The sequence below is a fragment of the Lactuca saligna genome, chromosome 6 (genome assembly GCF_052625555.1).
Source record: "Lactuca saligna cultivar CGN05327 chromosome 6, ASM5262555v1, whole genome shotgun sequence".
In the NCBI taxonomy this organism is placed as follows: domain Eukaryota; kingdom Viridiplantae; phylum Streptophyta; class Magnoliopsida; order Asterales; family Asteraceae; genus Lactuca; species Lactuca saligna.
In genome coordinates, this window is record NC_136422.1 from 62,832,501 (window position 1) to 62,842,753 (window position 10,253).

Genomic DNA, 10,253 nt, shown 5'->3' on the forward strand with positions numbered 1-10,253 from the left:
TTATTTATCAATTGCATGCATGTATTGATGTGAATATTTAATTCATTAGTTTTTTATTTATAATTCCAAGTTTATCGTAGCTAAACCACACCTTACATGCAGTAAACCCGATCGAGTATAGTATAGTTTTGATAAGCAAGGGTGTCGAACACAAGGGAAACGGTAGTAAATTAATTTAAAATGTTTGATTATAGGTTACACAAAACACACAAAAGTTGTAAATAAAGGTTTTATTAAATTAAATCTCAAACAAACAAATAAATAGCAAATCTCGATAAGCTGACCGAAGACAAATCTCTTTAGGTACTTTCGTTTAGACAAATTACATCTTGAAATCATAGACAATTGCACACACCGATTTATTTATTCATGTTCACCGATTTCTAAAATGATTAGGTTCATGTTCACTATTATTAATCATTTAGCAAACAAGTCAATTCAAACAGTGGCCAAATGATTAAACTAACAAGTTTTCTAGTGTTCAGTTCATATCAAGCAAGACTTGTAATCTTAGTTAATTAAATTTGTCAATTTAATCACTTATATGTGGTTTTTCATCACACATGCTCACACATTAACTTACTTGTTTTCTAATTAACCCTAGGTTCATGCTCAATAATACTAGGCATACAATCGTGTTTTCACAAAACTATATGATTCAAGCAATTAAGAATATGTTCATGCAACTCAATAAACTAGATTATTAACAGAAAATAGTTGTCATTAGCACATAAGGGTCTTTAACAAGCTTAGCAATATACATTAAACACGAATAAAACAATCCAAATAGCAATTAATCCATAAATCAAGGTTTCATATAATCATAAACACAAAGCAAAGGGTTTTAACGCCCAAATCAGAAAGTAACACATAGTGTCATCACAACGGAATGCTAAACATGGTCATGATAACAACCATATGATTACCGACACGAATTCGCTCTCTAATCTCTTAGATATTTGCTCCTGTCAGCTTAACGGCCTCCCGACCGCCTTCTAGACCCTCAAAACGGCCAAATATAAGTTACTTGTCGACTAAGGATCAATGGTAGTCGAGTCATCCCTTCTGTTGGATGAAAATTGCTTTTCATAAAGATTGGAACTGACTTACGTACGTTGGTACGCAGGGCGTACCAAGAAACTCATCGCAATTAGGAATTTCGAACACCTGCCCAGTACGTGGGGGTAAGTCTATCTACGTGAGGCATAGTCTTCATCTCCTCAGTGCGCTTGGCGTAAGCCCCACTACGTCGGGCGTAGTGGGTTGCCTTCAGCCATTTTCATCATTTTTACCTTTTAAGCCCAACTTCCATCTTCCTTTATACCTTTTTGGCTCTAGCAACACTATTCCTATAAAATATAAATTTAAACGTTATAAGTACCTTTTAGTTCTAAATAAGAATAATAAAGGCTAATATATATATATATATATATATATATATATATATATATATATATACATATCAAAATACCCCACACTTAGCCTTTTCTTGCCCCCAAGCAAACTTACTTTTTATTTACCAATATATAAAACAATCCATTTTAAACTCAGTCATTATCCCAAGACCGCAATACATGTATTTGTGTCTATAATTCCTAAAACTTATCACTCCTAAATACTCACAATCCTTATAAACATTCACCCATTGGTTTATATAAAACTCATTTTTGCAACCCTTCGAATCAATCCTCAGAAATCTTTCTTACCCTCAAGGTATTTTTGGCTAAACAACCAAGCACACATAAATTCTAGAAAAAATATAACTTTGATACCACAATGGAGCTTTTGGAATTATCCACTTCTTTGAATATTTTATCTTTGATTTCTTTGAATTCACCACCTTCTTTGTTAGATTTTTGGTATCTTTAACTTTTGAATTTCTTTCGAAATTTGATCTTTTGATCTTCATAATTTGATAGCTCTGAAATTCTTTCAACTTTTTTGTAATTTCTCTCTTTCTCATTTTTTTTAACATGTATCTCACTTTTCTTTTTCACTCAAATCCTACGTGCTTAAGCAAAGAGCTTGACTTTAACAATTATTGGTTAAGGTATTAGTCTAAGTGCAATGACGACATAAGCTCTCCTGGATTGATTTTAGGTTTAGGCTGCAGAACATATTATGCCATATAAACTACCAAATTACCTTTCGTACCTCATGATTTTTCACTAGGAAATGGGAAGTCACAAATACACTATAACATGTGTTGGCTCAGATAAACATTTGGATTCTCATCGGATCATCCCACACAATTATTAACAAAATTTTTAACTATTACTATATTTTCCTAAATTAAACTATTATTTCAAGTTTTTTAAATTTTAAATTTTCCTAATCTAACATTTTTTAATTTTCCAATTTAAATTCCTTTTTCGACCCCTTACCCCACACTTATTTCATATAATGCCCTCATTGTATGCATAAAACTAATTAATCACATAAAAACAGTAAAAGAGGGAGACAAAGGAACAGACTCCCCTGGGTTAGTAGTGGCGAGATCGACTGGGGCTGCTAAAAGTTGCTCCATAAATGTGTTAGAAGATAGAAAACTAGAATTGCTGCTTCTGATTGTGCCGGAAAATAAAATCAAGAACACCGACTTCTGAAATATGGTGCAAAGAATTGCAAACTAATGCAACGTGCAGTGTCCACGGCGTGGGAAAGTGTCGACCACGTCGTGTCGTCGAGTGAAGTAAATTTTGTATTGTGAATAATAGCATAGCCACGTCGTGGTATCGAGAATGACAGCCTCCTCTCGCGATGAAAAAGTCTCCCACGACATAGGAAAATGTCAACCATGTCATGGCAGTCGGGACAATAATTTTGCTTCGCGTCAAAATAAAACTTCATGGTATGGGAACAACTCTTCCATGCCATAGGAATCAATGTATAGTTGGAAACATCACTCTTTTATTTAGTAAACTCTCTTAAGATCGACGTGCACCCCATACTTATTAAAAGTCGTGGGTCTTGACTATAAAATTCAAACTCTCACACAGTTTTCTCACTCCTAATAAAACAACAGTCGATCCTAGCGGTTGAACTTACTGCTAACTTTATAAGGGCGAACATTCTGTAAAGATCTAAAACAGTCAAAGAGCATCAACATGGAAAACAAGATTACATAAACCAAAAATAAATAAATATCCTAATTAAAACACACCAAAGTAAAAAATAAAAACTAACAAGTCTAACAAACCGGAAATAAAAATAAAAAGGATAACGTGATCACTCATCATCATCATTATCATGTTGTTGCGTCCCAGATGTGCCTGCTCTATCATGTCGCGGTTGGTATGGTGGAGGAAAAGGGATCGGGTAACGAAAACCCTGATAGGCAAAGAATGTGGTCATCGCATCCCCATATCGTTGGTGTCTACTCTCCATGTGCTTAAATCTCTCGTCCAGGTGCTGAAATCTCTTGTCCATGCGCTGAGCAAGGTAACGTAAATCTTTCTCGGGCTCAGGTCCCTGTCGCACTCCTCAAGGAGCAGGTCTACGCATCCTCTGTCTCTCAGGTGCTGGCTCATCTGCACCCTCCTCAACGGCCATGTCATCTGGTCATATCCGAATAATACCATCCTCACCTCACATAAGTACATGCATCGACTCCATCAATTGTAAACTCATCGGACTCGTATCATACAACACAATAGATCTAGTGATCTCCCTCATCGACAACTGATATGATCGATCTAAACGTGTGATGAAAAGCCCACCACAAAATAGGTTATCCTCACGAAGCCCACTAGCCCTCCTCCCCGTGTAAGTAGCTAAAGAAACAGGGAGGTTCAGGTGCCTCCCTGGAGTAACAAGAGTCGACAGGAAATACAAATTCGTAAAAGGCACTCTCTCACTATTCTTATGATGCGTGAGAGACATAGAAATCAAACGATGCAATAATCTGTAAGTGGTAGACCGAATATGTTGGATTACGTGTCTAAGCCTATAACTATAATTGGTATTTACTTGACCCGAGAGTAGCATAGTTCATTTCGGGTTGCATATCACCAGGACAATTTGATAGGATGGACTTTTGAGATGAGGTTAGTTGTGATTTATTAATATATTATAAGTTCTAATATATTAATATGAAATCATATGATTTAATTAGTATTGATCAAAAATTAATTTGGAACAAATTTAGTGATAAAAAAAGACTAATTAAATTAATGGGGACTAATTATGTAAATTAGTTATATATATATATATATATATATATATATATATATATATATATATATATATATATATATAGGGAAATGATCAAATGAGAACACCTAAAAGGTTGAGAACGCGAGAACAATTATATTCATTTCTGATTCCGTGTATTCATTTGTGGAGAAATGATAAATTTTTACGTATAATCAACATGAATATGCTTTTTCTCTTCAGTTGAAATTAAATGCGTAAAAATTTATCATTTCTCCACAAATGAATATATGGAATCGTAAATGAATATACTTTGTTCTCGCATTCTCAACCTTTTTTTTGTTCTCATTTGATCCTACTTCTATATATATATATATATATATATATATATATATATATATATATATATATATATATCTATATATATATATATATATATATATATATATATATATATATATATTGTTTGGGCTTATGATACATGACGGACTAAGTTTATGGATGAATCCATAAAGAGTTGGCCCGCTTGAATCATGGATCATGGATAATAAGCCTAAGGGTATGGATCAGGGTTTAACCATGACCCTTATACTATATATAGAACACCCTATAGCTAAAATCGGTGAACCTAGTGTTCTTGGAGTTCCATAACCGATCTTGAGTGCATAGAACATCTCTCATAAGTGCTCCTTTGTCCAAGGTGTGTTGTGAACCGTTTGAGGCATCACACTTGGGGTGCTAAGTTCTTAAAGGCCAAAACTACAAGCTACAACAAAGATGTAATTTTATAACTCATCTCTATGTTGTTATGTCAACTGTATGCTATTTGTAGGCTTAATGCTTTGGAAACAATATTGCATGTATAATTAGAGAAAACATAGATCCAAATCATTTTGGGTTGTATGTGCACCATAGGATGTTGTAGTATACAAAAACTCAACAGTGGTATCAGAGTCATGGGTTGTTTTCTGTTATATTGATGCAAATTTTTGATTTTCAAAGTTGAAAAAAAACATGCAGTTTGTCGAATTTTAAGATAATTACTTGATTTTATGAAAAAATAATTATTTGTAAAATTTGAGTGATTTTACTACAATAGTTGAATTAGGTCAGCTTATTAAAAGATAGAATGATATGATTATTTTATTTGTTTTAAAATTTTGATCTAAATGTTTTTAAGGAGTTACAAAATTTGTCATAAAATTATGGAGCTCATAAGCCTTTTTTAAAAATCATGATCTTAAGAGTTTTGAAACTTCCATAAGTTATGAATGTGAAAAGTCTCGTTCATTAACTCTTTAAGTTATGAATTTCAAGAGTTTTCAAATGTTACAAAATTTGATATAAATGGCTTTGAAGAGTTTCATAACTTGACCTCAAATTATGGAACTTGGAAAGTCTCTTTTATGGAATTCTAAAAGTTTTTAAGAGTTATAAAACTTGCCCTCGAGTTTTGGAATTTGAAAAGTTTTTTTATGAGACATTGAATTCTAAAACTAAAGTTATTTGAAAAGTTTTCAAAAGTGTAACTCATGGGTTCATAACTTAATAATAAATTAAATAGTTTTAATTTTGTTTTAGCATCTTGATGTTTGAATAATTCATATTACATCTTTATGGATTTTATTAATAGTTAGTTAAAGTGTTTAATTAAAAGAGAATTAATAATTCCATAATGACATGGTTTAAGTTTAAGTAAATTAAGAGTATAGTTTAATTAATAGATTAATCCACTTGGTATTTTAAAAGTTTAAAATACACCCTGATAATATTATAATATTAAAAGTTTAAGATATTATATGTATAAGTAAAAAGTCGGTCTTACCGTTAGTAGGCCTCATTCACGAAGCCGTTCTATAAGGGGGGTATAAGGTTACTGTCTATAAAATGGCAGTTTAATGGGTGTCCGCTCTCACCCACCGCTTCTTTGACTGGTGGAGGGTCGTTAGCCGAACGGGTAGGATATGACATTAATTCTCATTAAAAGTATAATGAACATACCAAGTAACTAAACACTTATAAATTCTCAATCTTAGTTACTTAGGAAAAATGTGAATTCGGTGCTAACCCATGAAATTACACTTTACACATTGTTAAGTCGTTAGTGGAGCGTGTGTGGTTAACCGACACACTAATTTGGGACTAACAGTGTGTGGCAAAGAGTATCTTTATGTTAATCACATATCAATGGAGCGTGTGTGGTTAACCGATTGATTAGGTGATTAATGAGATCGAGAGTACCAAGCTAATTTGCATGGTTATTCACACCTTGTTTGTGATCCTCGGTATCCCAGTCACAAACCTGAAGGGCATTATCGAGATTAAACATGTCACTGAAAAGTTCAATGAATCTCAAAAGATCTAGGAATTTCATTTCTTTTAAAACCTAATGTTCAATTTTGTTTTTCATGGTGGAAATTGGTAAATCGTCATCTACCTATCTTCAAATAGTTTACAATTGGATTACGACATTGCTCTTCCGACTTGTAAATTATTGTGTTGGGTCATGGCCTTAATATTTCATTTGGATGTTATATTAAGGATTATTATCTAATCTAAACTTTGTCTTTCTTTTTCAGATGTCTTCCAACATTGCTTCAGGCTCAAACCCTACTGGCTCCTTCTCCCTCATGAATTTGTGTAGGAGAGTCATTTTTTATGGTTCCAACTTCAATGATTGGATTAGAAACATCAGGATGGTCACTCGTTATGAGGACAAGGAATACGTCTTAAATAAGGATCTTAAGGAAATTGATGAGTCTTCTGCTACTCCTGAGGAGATTTCTGAGTATAAGACTCATGAGAAGGATGCCACCAAGGTGTCTTGTATCATGTTGGCTACTATGACAGCCGAACTCCAAAAGTCCTATGAGGACTATTACCCTTTTGAGATGCACCAAGACCAGATGGAAAGATACCAGCAGAGTGCTCGTCAAGAGAGATATGAAATCATCGCCTCCATGATAACAACAAGAATGAAGGATGGAGTGTCCATCACAACCCACTTGCAGAAAATACAAAGGTTTGTGGACCGCTTGCCGAAGTTAAATGTGAACTTCTATGAGGAGTTGGCCATAGACATCATTCTACACTCTTTACCTCCCTGTTATGATCAGTTTTGTATGACCTATCATATGAACAAGGAGGAGGTCACTCTTAACAAGCTTCAATGACTTTTGAGGACTGCTAAAAGTAGTCTCAAATGTAAAAATGTTGATCCTACTCCTACTGCTACTACCCTTGTTCTGGAAATTGGACAAGGGAAAGGGGAGAAGATGAAGGTTGCCTCTAAGAGCCTCAAGGGAAAGTCTCTTGATGGATCCTTTTCAAGTGGAACCAAAGGTGGTTTTGTTGCTCCCTCCATCATTCCTAAGGAAGCAGAGTGTTTCTATTATCATGAAATGGACACTGGAAGCAAAGCTTCCCCAAATACTTGCAGGATGTCAAGGATGAGAATGTTAAACCTACCCATGAAGATATTTATACTATTCTATCTAATAAATCATCACATTATTGTTTTTGGGTTCTTGATACAGGTTGTGGTTTCCACATTTGTTTTGATTTGCAGGGACTAAGAAGAAGTAAGGATGTGGAGCACAGGAAGATGAACTTGATCATGGGGAATAGGAAAATGTCGCCTGTCACCAAGATTGGAGTTTATTCTTTATTTCTTAGTAGTGGGTTAAAATTAGATTTGAATAACTGTTTCTACTCGTCTTACATGGCAAGAAATATTATTTTCTTTCATGATTTGTACAAACAAGGTTTTAGTTTTTCATTGATAATGAAATTGGTGTTATTAATGTTTTTTATAATGGTGTTTTTTTATTTTAAAGCATTGTCTTGTAATGGTGTATATGAAATTGTGATGTTTGTAGACAACTTAAGAAATAATGTGTTGCACATTGATTCTTCCAATAATTTAGATAAGGCATCCTTGTGGCATTGTCGTCTTGGACATGTCAACAAGAAGCGCATATGTGACATCCCCATTTTCACGGCCAGAAAAGACCGATTTTGTTTATGCTTTATAAAAATCAGAGTTCTTCTTTTAATAAAAATGTTGCGGAATTCATTCCCAGAAAAACACGATAAATATGTTATTAAAACATTTTCGAAGAAACGTATTTTATTCATTTTAAAACGTTTGAGATGTTATCGTCAATACAGGAACATAAACATAAACATAACTTACATTTATTTACACTAGTGATCTACATCTCTTTAATCTCTCAGTGTAATGTGACTTCATATCAACACCTGTGATATAAATAAACTGAGTGGGTCAGGTTGGGAAACCTAGTGAGTACATAGGGTTTTCAACCTACAATAATATAATTATTATGTTTAAACAATCTAACAATCAACCCGATTACCCATCCCCATTATCTTCTTTACTCTTAAGGATTTATCCTAAGAGTCATCTATTCTGCGTTCGTTTATTCCGAAGTCCCTTACTTCCAGGGTTATAGGACTGGCAGTAAATCCATAGCTGCCAATGCTCGTTCGTAAAGCACTAATTCCATAGCTGCTATAGTTTATTCATCGCGTACTAAATGCATAGATACCAGTGTTTATCTAATAGGTACTAAGTCCATAGCTACCAATTCCTAACAGGTACTAAGTCCATAGCTACCAGTTCCTAACGGGTACTAAGTCCATAGCTACCAGTGTTTGTCTAATAGACACTAAGTCCATAGTTGTCGATGTTATTTGTTAGGCACTAAGTCTATAGCTGCCAATGTTTACTCACATCATCTTTTATCTCTCGTCATTCATCTACCCATCTCATACCCAACATACTTGTATATTTAAAATACGTATACAGTTCAAATCATTTAAAACATGTATAAAAAAAGCGTTCATCCAACATAGACAACAAGTATTCAGATAATATGCACACATAGCACGTAGTTTATATAAAATACTTCATATCTATGTGTAAGATGAAAGTAACTATGCACTCACTTGAAAAGGTGGTGATTCCGAACTCAGACAACGGTTCACTTCTTGAAAAAAAATAATTTCCTTCGACGAAACCTAGTATTATTACCACTAGAGTTTAGTCTATTATTCACCGAGACTAATTAATAGTCTAGCTATTATTACTATTATATAACTGTTAAATAATACTTATATAACCCATAATAATAGCCCAATTACTTATTATATGTTCTTAATAACGTTAATATAATTAAATAAAAACTATATTAAAAATAGCGTAGGCGTAGCTCACTTACAGTGGGTTTTATAGAAAACCAGACTTTGCTTGGAGCAGCATTCCCACGCGGAAAAGCTCTTCTTCTCGAAGCTTTCGAGCACTCAGGGGCTTCCGCCTTGTGCTAGGGAGGTTCCCTAGGCTTTTCGGGGGGTTTCGGGGCTAGAGAGAGGTTCTAGAAAGAGAGTAAAGAGAAGAAAGAATGAGAAAGGTGTGAAGAAAATGAGGATGAGAGAGGTTTTATTTATAGGGTGAAAATGGATGAACTTGGTGCCACATGTCACCATCAGTGGCAAGACTTGGGGAGAAAGCAATGGCCAAGATTGTGTCACATCACCCATTTTCGCACAACACACTTCCGACTTCTAAAATCCGTAACTTTCACATACGACCTCCGTTTTTGACATTCTTTATATCCACGCGTAGGTAAAAATAATATCTATAACTTTCATTTTGACTCCGTCGGCTAATTCTCGACCGATCTTAAATTTAACAGTACAAGGCGTTTAGACTGTTAAATGACCGCGAAGAATTCGTAACTCCTTCATACGGACTCTGTTTTCATCTGTCTTTTTACTGTTAAGTTCCTATTAATGAGATCTTCAACTCTCATTTAAGTCACGTAAGCCAAAAACCGCTCGAACTAAAATTTGAGTTTCGGGTCGTGCACTGCTAAGTCGAATCTTAGAAAAATCATAACTTCTTCATACGAAGTCAGATTTGGGCGTTCTTTTTATGGATTTTCTCGGTTTAACATATTATACAACTTTCGTTTAGATCACTAAGGCTAAAAAGTCCTCCATCGTAAAATCACTATTTTACGCTTCCCGGTGCCGTGTCGGTTCCGTCGCGAAACTTCGACGGGTCATAACTTATTCGTTAT